The sequence below is a fragment of the Vicugna pacos genome, chromosome 15 (genome assembly GCF_048564905.1).
Source record: "Vicugna pacos chromosome 15, VicPac4, whole genome shotgun sequence".
NCBI lineage: Eukaryota > Metazoa > Chordata > Mammalia > Artiodactyla > Camelidae > Vicugna > Vicugna pacos.
The window spans coordinates 21938267-21953116 of record NC_133001.1 but is presented as its reverse complement, the minus strand read 5'-3'; the positions used below and the strand labels follow the sequence as shown (position 1 = coordinate 21953116).

The window sequence follows — 14850 nt, the reverse complement described above, 5'->3', positions numbered from 1 at the left end:
GTCTCTTACTGAGTTTCTAGAGAGTCAAAAAAGTGAATAAGACACACAAATATTACAGCACTGACCCAAAACTCATCAAGTCTAGAAAAAGTCTCAGCCTCTGGTGTAGTTCTTTCAGGCAAAATATGTTCCCAAAGCCCATTAATCAGTGTTGTCAAATACCCGGTCAGAGGAGTCAGGGAGTCAAATACCAGGTCTGGAGTCAGGCATGGGAGGGAGAGAAATTCTGAGTTTTCGCTTTACCAAGACAGTTGATCTGATATAGGTTTCTGGAATCCATGTCCTGTGAACATAAACTTAATTAGGAGACGTTTAATTTGGCACTTTGTACTTTCCATTTCTAGGGGGATATTTTGCTACATATTAACTCTCCTTTCAGAGAGTAGCATTTGAGATAGATTTTGTTGTATTCTGTGAAGCTTAGAATTTTGTGGAGTTTGAAGACTGTACCAGTCATGATAGGCTGGGTTATGCTGCCAATGACAAAAGGCCTCAAAGCCTTAGTGGCTTGAAACAACAGCAGTTTACTTTTCACTCATACTACACATTCATCATGAGTCGGCAGAGAGTTCTGTTCACACTGTGTTCACATCATGAGCTAGGATGACACAATCTCCGTAAGTTTTTCCATGATCACCACAACAGGGACAAGGGAATGTGACAAGTTTTTCCCTGGCTTTTGAAATTTCTGCCTGGGAGTAGTGCACATCTCTTCCACTCACATCACTTCCATTCACATACCATTGGCCAAAGCATGTAATGTGGCCTTCCAACTTCAAAGGAAACATGGAAGGATAAGCTTGTCCTGGAACTCCAAGTTCTTGCCCTTGATTGCTACATTTAGAATGAACTCTGCTTACTAATACTGCTTGTGTAATACCTTGTGAGCCAAAAAGTTAAGTCCTTGGCCATTTAAGCTATGTAATAGCTTAAACCAGTGTTTCCCAAACTTGTCTCATCAAAATAATCACCTGAGTGCTTATAATTTTTTAATAACTGAATACAGTTATTAAAAATATTTTTTCCTATATCCCATTCTGGTAGTAATTACTCAGTGGATTTGAGATGAGACCTAAGAATTTTTAAAAATACCCTGTTAGTCAAAGGAAACCTCCTTCCTAGCATAGGTGTTTTTAACTGACTTTATTTTTGGAATAGTTTTAAGTTCACAGTAAAACTGAGTGGAAAGTACCTAGAGTAACCATACACCCCCTAACCCTACACATGCACAGCCTGCCCCACTAGCAATCCTGCACCAGAGTGGTACATTGGTTATAATGGATGATCCTACATTGATACATCATTATCACCCAAAGTCCATAGTTTACCTTAGGGTTCACTCTTGGTGTTGCACATTCTATAGGTTTGGGCAAATGTATAATGACATTTATCCACTATTATTGTATCATACAGAATTGTTCCACTGCTCTAAAAATCCTCTGTGCTTTGCATATTCATTCCTCTCTTCTGCCTGACTCCCAGCAACCACTGATCTTTTCACTGTCTCCAGAGTTTTGCCTCTTCCAGAATGTCATAGTTGGAGTTGTACAATATGTAACCTTTTCAGATGGGCTTTTTTCACTTGGTATTATACATTTAGGGTACCTCTATGTCTTTCCACGACTTGACAGCTCATTCCTTTTTAGTGCTAAATGATGTTCCATTGCCTGGATATACCACAATTGGTTTATCCATTCACCTACCAAAGGATATCTTGCTTGCTTCTAAGTTTTGATAATTATGAATAAAACTGCTCTAAACATCTGTGTGCAGGTTTTGGTGTGAACATAAAGTTTTCAATTCCTTTGGGTAAATACCAATACCAAGTGCTGAGTCATATGGCAAGCGTATGTTTAGTTTTGTAAGATCCTACTAAACTGTCTTACAAAATAGAGATTCCGTTTTGCATTCCTAACAGCAATGAGGTTTCCTATTGCTCCACATCCTTGCCAGAATTTTGTGTTGTCATTGTTCTGGATTTTGGCCCTTCTAATAGGTGTGTAGTGGCATGCCATTGCTGTTTTAATTTACAATTCCCTAATGACTTATTACATTGAGCAGCTTTTCATAAGCTTTTTTGCCATCTGTATATTTTCTTTAGTGAGGTGTCCAAGTCTCTTACCCATTTTAAATTAGGTTGTTCATTTTCCTATTGCTGAGTTTTAAGAGTTCTTTGTATATATTTCAGTCTTTTATCAGATGTGTCTTTTGCAAGTATTTTTCTCCCAGCCTTTGGCTTGTCTTCTCATTCTCTTGACAGTGTCTTTCATAAAGCAGAAATTTTTAATTTTAATGAAATCCAGCTATCACTTATTTCTTTCATGGATAACACCTTTGATGATATATCTAAAAAGTCACCACCACACCCAAGGCCATCTAGGTTTTCCCCTAGGTTATCTTCTAGGTATTTTATAATTTTGTGCTTTACATTTGGGTTTATAATCTATTTTGAGTTAGTTTTTGTGAAAGGTGTAAAATCTGTGTCTAGATTCTTTCTTTTGGATGTGGATATTCAGTTGTTCCAGAGCCATTTGTTGAAAAAACTGTCTTTTCTCCATTGTATTATCATTGTCCCTTTGGCAAAGATCAACTGGTTATGTTTATGTGGGTCTATTCTGTTCCATTCATCAATTTTTAAAATTCTTTTGCCAGTAATCTACTCTTTTTTTTCCATTCAAGTTTTTTTGAGATGTAATTGACATATAACCACACTGTCTTAATTATTCTGTCTTTATAGTCAGTCTTGAAGTCAGGTCGTGTCAGTCCTCTAACTTTATTCTTCTTCAATATTGAATTGGCTATTCTGTGTCTTTGCTTCCATATCAACTTCAGAATAAGCTTGTCAATATCCACAAAACAACTTGCTGGGGTTTTGATTGGGATTGTGTTGAATATATAAATCAGGTTGGGAAGAATTGACATCTTGACAATATTGAGTCTTCCTACCTATGAACATGGTATAACTCTCATTTATTTAATTCTTTGCTGTATTTCATCAGAATTCTGTAGTTTTACTTACACAGGTCTTTTACATATTTTGTTAGGTTTTATATCTAAACATTTTAATTATTTTGGATGCTAATGTAAATAATACTGTGTTTTTAATTTCAAATTTCACTTCTTCTTTGCTGGTAAATAAGAAAGCAATTGACTATTGTATACTAACTGTGTATCCTACAATCCTTGCTATAATTGCTTGTCATTTCCAGGACTTATTTTGTTGATTAGTTTGGATTTTCTACGTTGACAATCATGTCTTCTGTGAACAAGACAGTTTTATTTCTTCCTTCTCAATCTGCATACCTTTTATTTCCTTTTCCTGTCTTATTGTATTAGCTAGGACTTCCAGTATGATGTTGAAAAGGAGTAATAAGAGAGCACATCCTTGACTTGCTCTTCATGTAGTGGGAAAGCTTCCATTTTCTCACTTTTAAGAATTGTGTTACATGTAAGTTTTTTTTTTAAATAGATATTCTTGATCAAATTGAGGAAGTTAAACTCTATTCCTAATTTTCTGAGAGTAGCATAGGTTTTTGTCTTATTCTTGCCTTTGTTTCACCTGAATAATCAGCAGCAGCAGATTCCAAAACTGGTGTTCATGTTTCTAAAGCCTGTGCCCCTAGGACTCTAGACTGTAGTGAGAATCAATACCTTTGCCAAGTGCTCTCTGAGACACTATGTTTCTCCTCTGTTTTTGAATTTCATAAACTTCTCAGTTATGTTCCCACAGGGCACAGAAATTCCTGCATGCCCATCTATAACCACCAAGTTGCCAGTAATTCTTATAATATTTTCTACTCCTGAGTCTGTGGACAAGCCAAGTTCATAAAGTTAGTCCCTTTAATTTTTCACTTGTCTGAATGCCATTAACAACTGAAAGTTAGAACTTGTTTAGTTCTCTGAAGGGCATCCAAATCTTGACCTGTAGTTTAAAAACAACAAATGCCTAAAAGGATCTAATCTCACCACCATCTAGCCTTTGCACGTGCACAGTGTTTACCTGTATGGCCTCACCTTTCAGAGGATGCAGGGACAACTTACACGTCATGTGCCCAAGACAAGGGACATATGGTTCACAAGCCTTTGCTGAAGCCTGCCTTTGTAAAAATACCCACTCACCTATCGACCAAGCTGCCATAAACTATAGTTGCTTCCTATGGTTAGAGTACCACATACTCTGAGACTTACAGCCTCTTTCCCAGACTGCAGTTGTCAAAAGTGCATACAACTGCCAAGGTCAAAACATTCTGCCCACACACTAAAGTCTACTCATATCTGTTAATTCATATAGCTCCTCTACATTCCCAGTTTTGGTTTTGATTTTTCAATATTCCTCATCATCTATATGATTAAAGGTCTTCAAATTTCAGGATTATACTCCCATTCTAAACTGTAGATTTCCCCAGGCCTTACAGGAGTGGAGCTGGCCTCCTGAGCACCTCGTATCCAGGGACAGAGCTATTGGTTCAGGCTGTGTGAACTGGCTGGCTACCAAGTGATCTAAAGGCTGGTTAGGGAGTGCTGGTTTCTTTTCACAAATTTACCAACCAGGTAAGTCATTGCACTTTCCCTAACATAGAGTACAGAGGCAGAGAAGCCAAGAGTTAAATCCATTGAGTTCCCTCTGTGTGGAAAGGAATAAGGGTATAAGGGAAGCATTTTCTGTCAACAGGGTGGTTTCTGTCTTCTCAGTAAAGTTGGAAACAACCTCATGTCATAAAAATATTTCAGGCAGGGGAAGATATGGGACTTGAGGAAAGTAGAGGTGATTTAGAATAACAATTGTGAGAAATGGAATAAGGACTCAAGGAGAGATTAATTATTTAAAAAATCCTGAGTATCCCCGGTGGTCTAAAGTCAGGATCCAGCAAGATCCAGGAAGTAATCAAAGTTTCAATCAAGGAGCTGAGATGAGAAAAGTGAATAATGAAAGGGACTAGTACTAACCAGAATGAGAGAGAGCCAGGATGACTATGGTGACCAGGCTCTACAGAGGACAAGTAAAGCCAAACGAAATACTGGTGCTACTGGCTAATGTTCATCACGTATTTAATATGTACCAGGGTAATGTGGATTATCTCATTTAAGCTTCACAGGAATCCTGTGAGGAATTTAGGGCATAGAGGGATTAAGTAACTCATCCCTGGTCACTCAGCTAGTGAAGGGCAGAGTCAGGATTTAAACCTAGGTAGTTTCATTCTAAAATCTGTAGCCTTTGTACAACAGAAATTGACACAACATTGCAAACTGACTATCCTTCAATTTTAAAAAAATTAAAAAAAATAAAATCTGTAGCCTTGAAAATAAATTAAAATAATAAATAAAAATTAATCAATTAAATCTGTAGTCTTAACCACAACACTGCTGGTTGAGGGTTGATGGAATTTATGTTGCTCTGAGGACAAATACCAGGATCAATAGAATGGGAGAAGTGATGAGGCAAGAGGTGTTGGCTGGGGATGGGCATTTCAGTTTAAAATCTGGAAGGTTGAGCAGATTTGATATCAGAGAAAGGTAGGTAGTAAGAAGCCAGTAAGGCTGAGAAAATGTGAGGTCACTTTGTCAATGGGTCGTGGACAGAGATGTTGAAATTGTCAAGGATGATGTTATTGGTGAAAAAGAGGGAAGTCCCTGAGGTTATCAAGGAACATAAAGGATTGGGAAGAGGGTATGTAAACATTTCAAAGGAAACTATGTAATCTATTGCTCATTCTCTCTCTCTCTCCCTCTTTTTTCTCTCTCTTTCTCACCTCACTTTGGAGAGGAAATCCCCTTTATTTTACTTTGGAGAAAGGTGAGGAACAAACAAAGGCTTAAAGACTTGTTGCATTGCTAATAATTACGGCTAATTGATGACAAAGTCAAATGCAATGTCTCAAAAAATTGTTAAATCTTTGTTGTTTGGCTTGCCTCATTTTAATATTGAAAACCAAGCTGTTAAATATGTAATTATTTATTATGAGCATATATGTAGTATAACATTTTATGCCCAGAATAGAAATACAACAATTTTATTCCCAGAAGCTGCTTTTCTATTTTTCGTTAAAATTTTTTGACGTATCTGACACATGTTCCATTTAAATGTAATTTTTATTTCCTTGGATATTCTTGAATAAAACATTCCCATGCTGTTCCCTGGCAGAAATAATATTCATTGGCACTCTTTGATGACATTTCAAAAATGTCTCTGCTTCCTCCATTCTCAGATTTGTATTCTCTTATCTGTCATGAATACATAGCATTTTTTCCAGTTGCCTTCTGGTGGGCATGCACGTGCTCCTGCTCTCTCTCCTTCTCTCTCTCTCTCATAAAAATAAGAATAATGGGGGGAGACTTCTATTATGTAGTGATTAATCTCTTTGAAAGTCACAAACACTTAATGCTATAGTTTGCTTTTCTGTCTCTCTTTATTTCTACTGATTGGCTTCTCCTCTTTAGAAAATGGTCTGTGTCATTTAGCAATGAGCTAGCTTATGAGGTTGTATACTTCTGGTACTACACCTTTATTGGAAACATCAGATGATAATCTGACATCTAAGTGCATTGTCAGCTATTTTCTGTGTGTATCTCCTTTTTTTTTATCTAATCTCTTTTTCTTTCTGAGGCATTTTCTCTTTGAGTACACTTTGTCAAATTCATAAACACTTTCAGAGAATTTGATCTGAGTTTTAAATGGTTTCAAGGCTCTTCTAATTTTCAGAGAATCTATATCTTAGAGTTTTTGTACTTGAGAAGTACCTAAAGATTTTACTGATTTAAAATACTCCTGAAATAAATAGTCCATTTCCCCTTAGTAGGGTGGAATTTAAATTTGTTTTGCATTTGCCTTTCTATTTTTGCCATGCCAAATAAAAGCGTAACACTGTACCTCTTACTATGACATTCAGGGAGTTATTTATCAGAATCTGGTTTCTCCTTCTGTCCGCATGTTACCTAAAAACTGGGTTTGTCTCTTGGTGGGCGTCAGTCAAGCCAAAAGACACAACCAAACCAAAGATCCAGAGAAGGAAGGGTTTATTACTTGCAGCAAGTAAGGAGAAGACCAGGGATCTTTCCCAAAGCAATGTCTCCCCAAACAGCAAAATTGGGGAAGTTTTAAGCTAAGGGTACATGCATTCTCATGAAGGGGCTTGGGCAGTCAAGAGAGTCCAAGCTTTAGTTGACTGAAGTCATGAGAGACAGAAAAGGTCAACATCATCATTCCTAGGGTTCCAGTTGGTCTGGTGGTCGAGTGCTTCAGGCTAATCTTTACCACTGAAACAGAACTGGGAGTCTTTAAAACTGATATTTTGTCTTTGCTATTATTAGTTCTTTTACCCAGTAACAGTCATTTGTCTCTGCATTCTTTTGTTCCCTTAAGATCATTAATTACTGAGACTTGTTCAAGAGCAAACATTGTGTCCAGGCTTAAACTACAAAATGACTTGGGCCCAAAATGGCTTCTCTATGTCAAGAAAGCCATGCCTGGTTTTCTTTCTCTGGGACCCCACCCACCCCCAACCCTAGCTGCTTACAGTCATTTCGTCTACTGCCACCTTGACCCACAGTCCTTGCCTCCATAATCTCTGGCCTGGACAATTTCAAGAACCTCCCAGCTGGTAGGCTGTCCCTGGCACTCCCTATCCCTTATCATCTTTCTTAACCAGCAGCCAGAATGATCCCATTGAAACAGGTCAGGTCATGTCACTCCTTGGCCCTCAAATGGCTTCCCATCTCATTCAGAGTAAAAGCCAAAGTCTTCACAGTAGCCTACAAGGCCTGGAGTGATCTGGCCTTTCTTCCTTCTCTGACTTCATCTTTCACAATCTCTCTCCCTCTGCACCTGCTACACTAACTTCTTGCTGTCCCTTGACTATGTCAAGATGCTCCTACCTCAAGACTTGTATTGTCTTTGTCTGGAATGCTTTCCCCAAATATGTCTATGTGGCAGGGGGCCTCACCTCTTTCACATGTTTGCTCAAAATGTCACCTTTAGGAGGCCTTCTCTGACCCGCTATTTTATTTTATTTTACTTTTTTTTATTGAGTTATAGTCATTTTACAATGTTGTGTCAAAGTCCAGTGTAGAGCACAATTTTTCAGTTATACATGAACATACATATATACATTGTCACTTTTTTTTTTGCTGTGAGCTACCACAAGATCTTGTATATATTTCCCTGTGCTGTATAGTATAATCTTGTTTATCTATTCTGCATATGCCTGTCAGTATCTACAAATTTTGAACTCCCAGTCTGTCCCTTCCCACCCCCTGCCACCTTGGCAACCACAAATTTGTCTTCTATATCTGTGCCTGTTTCTATTTTGTATTTATGTTTTTTTTTTTTAAGTTTCCACATATGAGTGATCTCATATGGTATTTTTCTTTCTCTTTCTGGCTTACTTCACTTAGAATTACATCCTCCAGGAACATCCATGTTGCTGCAAATGGTGTTATGTCGTCATTTTATGGCTGAATAGTATTCCATTGTATAAAGATACCACATCTTCTGGATAAAGACCCTCTTTTTTAAATCCCAACCCTCTAAGCAACCTGTTCCTTTCCCATGCCATTGTTTAGTTAATATAACATTTATCATCATCTGATATATTTTAATGGATTAATTATTTATTATGTGTACTGCCACAAGCTCAAATATAAGTTTCAAAAGAGTTTATGAGTATATTGATTGAACACTGCCAAACAGAGAAGGCACTACAAGAAAAAAAATTTTTTTGAATGAATTAATTTAACAGTTAGCATGAGAAATGAGAATTGTTTACTAATCAAAGTAACACCTGGGACACTGGATAAGAATCTGTGGTTGTGGTTACAGTGGAACTTCTAAGAAGCTTAGCAGAATCCAGGCAGGTGGGGCACACCTGGGGATGTAAACCTTTGGTTTGTGTGGCTGGCTTCCTTCCTCAGCTTATGGGCTCCTTTGGTGAAGATAAGGGTGGGGCTGGAGTCATACTCATCTTTACTAGTTTAACTGAGATAAATTGAGGCTGTAAGTATTACATTTCACCTAATGATCTCAAAGTACATGATACTATTCGGCTAGCTTCTCCATTCTCCAGTCTGTCATAAACTTGCAGTAGAAAATCTTGTGTGGCTTTTATAGAAATGAGAATATTTCTCTCTTTCCCTCATCTCCTGTCATTCTTTCTTGATTCATATATCCATTTCCTGAAGGTCTAATTCATTGGAGCATCTAGAGAGCTTTTTGTTGGGTTCTAAACTCCAAATGAAGCACAATTTTATCTCAAGGGAAAAAAATAGAAGTTGAAAAATGAACAAATCTTTAATTCCAAGTTCTGTTTTTAGGCTGCTAGACTGTTCTCCAATTAATCAGCCGCCTAGAATCTGTAACCACAATTGGGATGACATAATTTGGCAAATGTAGCTGTTTTAAAGAACATGTTGGATTTAGTAGGGTGCAGGCAAGACCCTCCCCTGCAATTCTCCCTTTAAACCAGCTCTGAAGATTCACCGTTCTTCAGACCTTGTGAGACAGGATGGAAGGGGGCAGGACACAGCCGTTAAGGGAATGACACAGCAGTTAGCACCAAGATGGTGGAAAAGTCAACTCCCAATAGACCTGGAGGCCCAAGGTGGCAGGAGATTTGACCTCCAGTGGATCTTGAGCTTCATTATGCACATTATAATGTACTAGCATGGTGAATGACACACCCATAGGCTCCAGGACAGTTCCAAAGCTAACCCTGAAAGGTCAAAGAGAGGGAGGTGGCCCAATTCTCAGGAATCCCCACCTCTTCCTCGAAGTAGTTGGAATAATCCTCTCACTTATTAGCATATGAAAACTAGCAATACCTCTCCAGGAGGTTGCTCTCTCTTGCCTTCCTAGATGGTCCGTACTTTGTCTGTGGAGTGTGTATCTAACTTTACTTTGACACCCTCCCCCACTTCCCTGCCCCATGTATATCTCTTGAAACAAATTTACTTTTACTCAACTATGGCTTGCTTTTGAATTCTTTCCTGCTTGAAGCCAAGGACCCTAACTTGGTGGGGCGCATCCCAGGCACTCAACTGACACCTGGGACATGGCCATCCCCTTGCACCCCACTTTTTCTTATATCACTAGGATAAAATCTTGGGCAGATCTCATACCTTTTAGGTAATTCTTAGATAGTGAAAAGTCTAGTCCATCATGTTAGCGGTCCGCATTTGATACAGCGTTACTCTGAAAAGGAGCAAGGACCTTTTAAAGGCCAACTTCCTCCTGCAGGATCCTACTTTGTTCAAGCCCTATTCCCCCTTCCACATCAATGTGAATGTAGTTTACTTCTGGGACTGCATCTCTCTGTCTCCTTCTGCCCTTCTCTCCCTTCCTCTGCTCTGCCATCTCTAGCTGATGTAGCCAGTCTTTCACTTTTAGACTTTTCAGAATAAGACTACAATTCCCATGTACCCCCAAATTCCAAGAGACACAAGTCAAGCTCTCCAAATGATTCTCTTAAAAATTCCTTCATTTGAGGGTTAGGAACTCCCTTCTCCAGGCTCATGTACGTGCGGTTGGGGTAGGGAATGCACAGCAATGCTGGGAACAGACCTGCTTCTTCAACCTCGGTGGATTTTTCTCCAACTCATGTAGTCTGGAGGTAGATCATAGCTCAAGGCTGGCAGAACTGGTTTCTCAATGCTTTAACATGTTCAGAAAAGCACTACCTTTAGAGAAGGGAAAGTACTTGACATCTTGTGCAAACAATAGAGGCCTCTCAGCTGAACCTGAGATTCTCTCCCACCAGTCAGTTTAGCAGATCTCTTGGTCAGTTTGCCTGCCCTGCCCAACTTTCCTTCTTCGTTTCTCTCACAGTCCCTGAAATATCATATTAAAGACTCTCTCTCTGTCCAGGTAACAGATAACTGAACCAGAGATGGACTCCTGACCCTGGGGACCCATCCAAAGACTGGTCCAGTCGGGTTCTCTCCTGAGAATATGAACTGAGACTTAAAGAATCCACAGTAAGATGGTGCCGGAGGCTTGAACTGAAAGTTATTTAGAGTCAGGACTGACAGTCCTAATGGGCAAACTGATGAGTAAGCGGGAGGAAGAAGCAGAAGGAGACTAGAAAGCATACAGTCGAAAAGATAGAGATAGTAGAGTCTCGCCTTTCTGTTTCATGGAGACAGTCTGCCATACTCTCTGCATTTGTTTCTGTAAAATTCTGTGTTCTTTTAAAAAATTTAAAAAAAAATTTAAATTGAAGTATAGTCAGTTACAGGGTGTCAATTTCTGGTATATAGAACAATATCCCAACACGCATATATGTATACACACACACACACACACACACACACACACACTCATTTTCATAAAAGGTTATTATAAGATATTGAATATAGTTCCCTGTGCTATACAGAAGAAATTTGTTTTTAATCTATTTTTATATATAGTGGTTAACATTTGCAAATCTCAAACTCCCAGATTTATCCCTTCCCACTCCCTTTCCCCTGGTAACCATAAGATTGTTTACTATGTCTGCGAGTCTGGTTCTGTTTTATAGATGAGTTCATTAGTGTTTTCTTTTTTGTTTTTTTTAGATTCCACATATGAGTTATATATTGTATTTTTCTTTCTCTTTCTGGCTTAATTCACTTAGAATGACATTCTCTATGTTCTCTTCTGATGGCATATCTCCCTTTTTACTTCAGCTGGTTGAGTGAGAAATATCTGTTCCTTGCAAACAAATTGAACAGACTAGAATAATAAGTTTGGTAAAAAAATTATTTTTTCTTTGTGGCATGCTTTCTCTCCCTATTCCAATATTATGCCTCAGTGAATGTCTTGAATTTGAAACCATACCATAATCCCCCTCTACTTTAAGTACTGTCTGAGGACCAGCAGTCTGGGCATCACTGGAAGTTTGTACCTGATAATCTCCCTCACCTATTTCTTTCCTTCCCCTCCCTGCCTCCCCTCTGGAAAACACCTGTTTGTTCTCTATATCTATGACTATGTTTATGTTATGTTATGTTAGTTCATTTGTTTTGCTTTTATGGATTCCACATATAAGTGAAACATACAATGTTTGTCTTTCTCCGTCTGACTTATTTCAGTCAGCATAATACCCTCTAGCTCCACCCATGTTGTCAAAAATGGCAAGATTTCACTCTTCTTTTTTGTGGCTGAGTGACAGTCCATTACACACACACAGATCTTTATCCATTCACCTGTTGATTTCTTCCATATCTTGGCTATTACAAATAGTCCTGCAATAAATAGAGGTGTGCATATATTTTTTCTAATTAGTATTTTTGTTTTCTTCAGATAAATACTTAGGAGTGGTATTGCTGGATCATATGGTAGTTTATTTTTAATCTCTTAAGGAATTGCCATACTGTTTTCCACAGTGGCTGTACCAATTTACATTCCCACCAACAATGTACAAGGGTTCCCTTTCCTCAACATCCTCACCAACATTTGTTATTTGTGGTCTTTTTGATAAAAGCCATTCTGACAGGTGTGAGTTGATATCTCAGTGTGATTTTAATTTGCGTTTCTCTGATAATTAGTGATGTTGAGTATCTTTTCATATGCCTGTTGTCTATCTGTATTCTTCTTTGGAAAAATGCCTATTCAGGTCTTTTGCCCAATTTTAAATCAGGTTTTTTTTTTTTTTTTGGTTTGTTTGTTTGTTTTTTGATGTTGAGTTGTATGAGCTATTTATGTGTTTTTGGATATTGACCCCTTCATGGTCATATCATTTGCAAATATTTTCTTCCATTCAGTTGGTTGTCTTTTTGTCTTGTCGATGGTTTCCTTTGCTATGTCAAAACTTTTAGGTTTAATTGGGTCCCATTTGTTAATTTTTGCTTTTGTTTCCTTTGCCTTAGGAAACAGATCCAGAAAAATATTGCTATAATTTATGTCAAAGTATGTTCTGCCTATGCTTTATTCTAGGAGATTTATGATCTCAGGCCTTACATTTCAGTCTTTAATCTATTTTGAATTTATTTTTGTGCATGGTGTAAGAGAGTAGTCCAGTTTGATTCTTTTGCATGTAGCTGTCCAGTTTTCCCAGTACCATTTGTTGAAGAGGCTACCCTTTCCCCATTGTATATTCTTGCCTCCTTTGTCATAAATTAATTGCTCATATAAGTATGGATTCATTCTGCACTTTCTATTCTGTTCCATTAATCTGTGTGTCTGTTTTTGTGCCAATACCGTATGTTTTGACTACCGTACCTTTGTAGTATAGTCTGAAGTCAGGGAGCATGATACCTCCAGCTCTGTTCTTCCTTCTCAAGATTGTTTTGGCTATTCTGGTTCTTTTGTGGTTCCATACAAATTTTAGAATTATTTGTTCTAGTTCTATGAAAAATGCCATTAGTATTTTGATAGGAATTGCATTTAATCTGCAGATTGCCTGGGGTAGTATGGTTATTTTAACAATAGAAACTCTTTCAGTCCAGGAATATTGTATATCCTTCCATCTGTTTGTGTCATCTTCAGTTTCTTTCATCAGTATCTTATAATTTTCTGAGTACAAGTCTTTTATGTCTTTAGTTAGATTTATTCCTATGTATTTTATTCTTTTGATGTGATGGTAAATAAAAATATTGCTTTTAAACAGGTTTTAAAATACCTTACTAGTGACTATAAAACAGTGGGTCAAAATTTTTTTTAAGTAAAAAAAGTATGTATCCCAGTAATATCTATCATTTTGGAAGGCAAAATAGTTATTTGTTATTCTGTCATTACCTAAAACAGAGATCAACAAACTAGGGCCTGTAGGCCAAATGTTTTCCACAAACTGTTTTTGTAAATAAAATTTTATTATAATACAGGTAAGCTCATTCATTTTAGCAGTGTCTATGGCTGCTTTCACATTATAACAGCAGACTTGACTAACTGTGACAGAACCCACATGATCCAGAAAGCCTGCAATGTTTACTGTCTGAATCTTCATGGAAAATGTTGGCCTAAATAATTTTGGAGCTCTTACTTTTTTCTTTGTTTTAAAGACATGGAAAGTTTTTTTGAATAGCAGTTATGATGGCAATTTTTTATTTGTTAAGTTAGGCTTGATATCTCAAAAATGCCAATAGTCATTTGAGTTAAAGAATGGTAAATAACTTGAGTGATTACATGTTTCGATGCCATTTTGTTCAAAATAAAATGTGGATATATTTAAAATAACTACACTGATTTTATTAGGAATTTCAGAAACGGGCTCTGAAGCACCAAAGTGGGATTCCCAGAAATGTCTGAGCAGTAACAGCATTGTTGAAATAAACACATAGGCTCCCAAGGGGACTATTCTTTTAAATTAAAAATTAGTTAGCTCACCTTTATTGCCAAATCTGCCTTCTTTTAAAATCAATCCTAAATAAAAATGTCTTATTGATTCCAGAACAAGTGGACAAATAAGTTGAGCATTATCTCCAGTTATGGAATACAAAAGAAATTGTTTGATGGGACTTTTTATTTTATAGCTGAGTTGTACTGGTATTAAACATATAACCCTAAATTTAGTTGGACCATCTGAGCAACTTTTAATAAACAGTTCACAGTTCACAGAGTGTTCTGCGAAGATAGTCACATTTTAAGTGCTCAGACTATATAAATACTTTGGCTAGCCTTTGGCCAGTGAGCAAAGTAAAAAATAAAAAACTTACTCCTAGAGAAGTTCATCTCATCCTTTTTTTTTTTTAACATTTTTTATTGATTTATAATCATTTTACAATGTTGTGTCAAATTCCAGTGTTCAGCACAATTTTTCAGTCATCCATGGACATATACACACTCATTGTCACATTTTTTTCTCTGTGATTTATCATAACATTTTGTGTATATTTCCCTGTGCTATACAGTGTAATCTTGTTTATCTATTCTACAATTTTGAG

General features: G+C 37.3%; 1 protein-coding gene across 5 annotated transcripts in view; it reads left to right on the top strand.

The window, feature by feature from the left end:
- The window catches only part of ACYP2 (acylphosphatase 2), a 219702-nt gene that overhangs the window by 16982 nt on the left and 187870 nt on the right, over positions 1 to 14850 (top strand). The gene's annotated exons all lie outside the window — the stretch shown is intronic.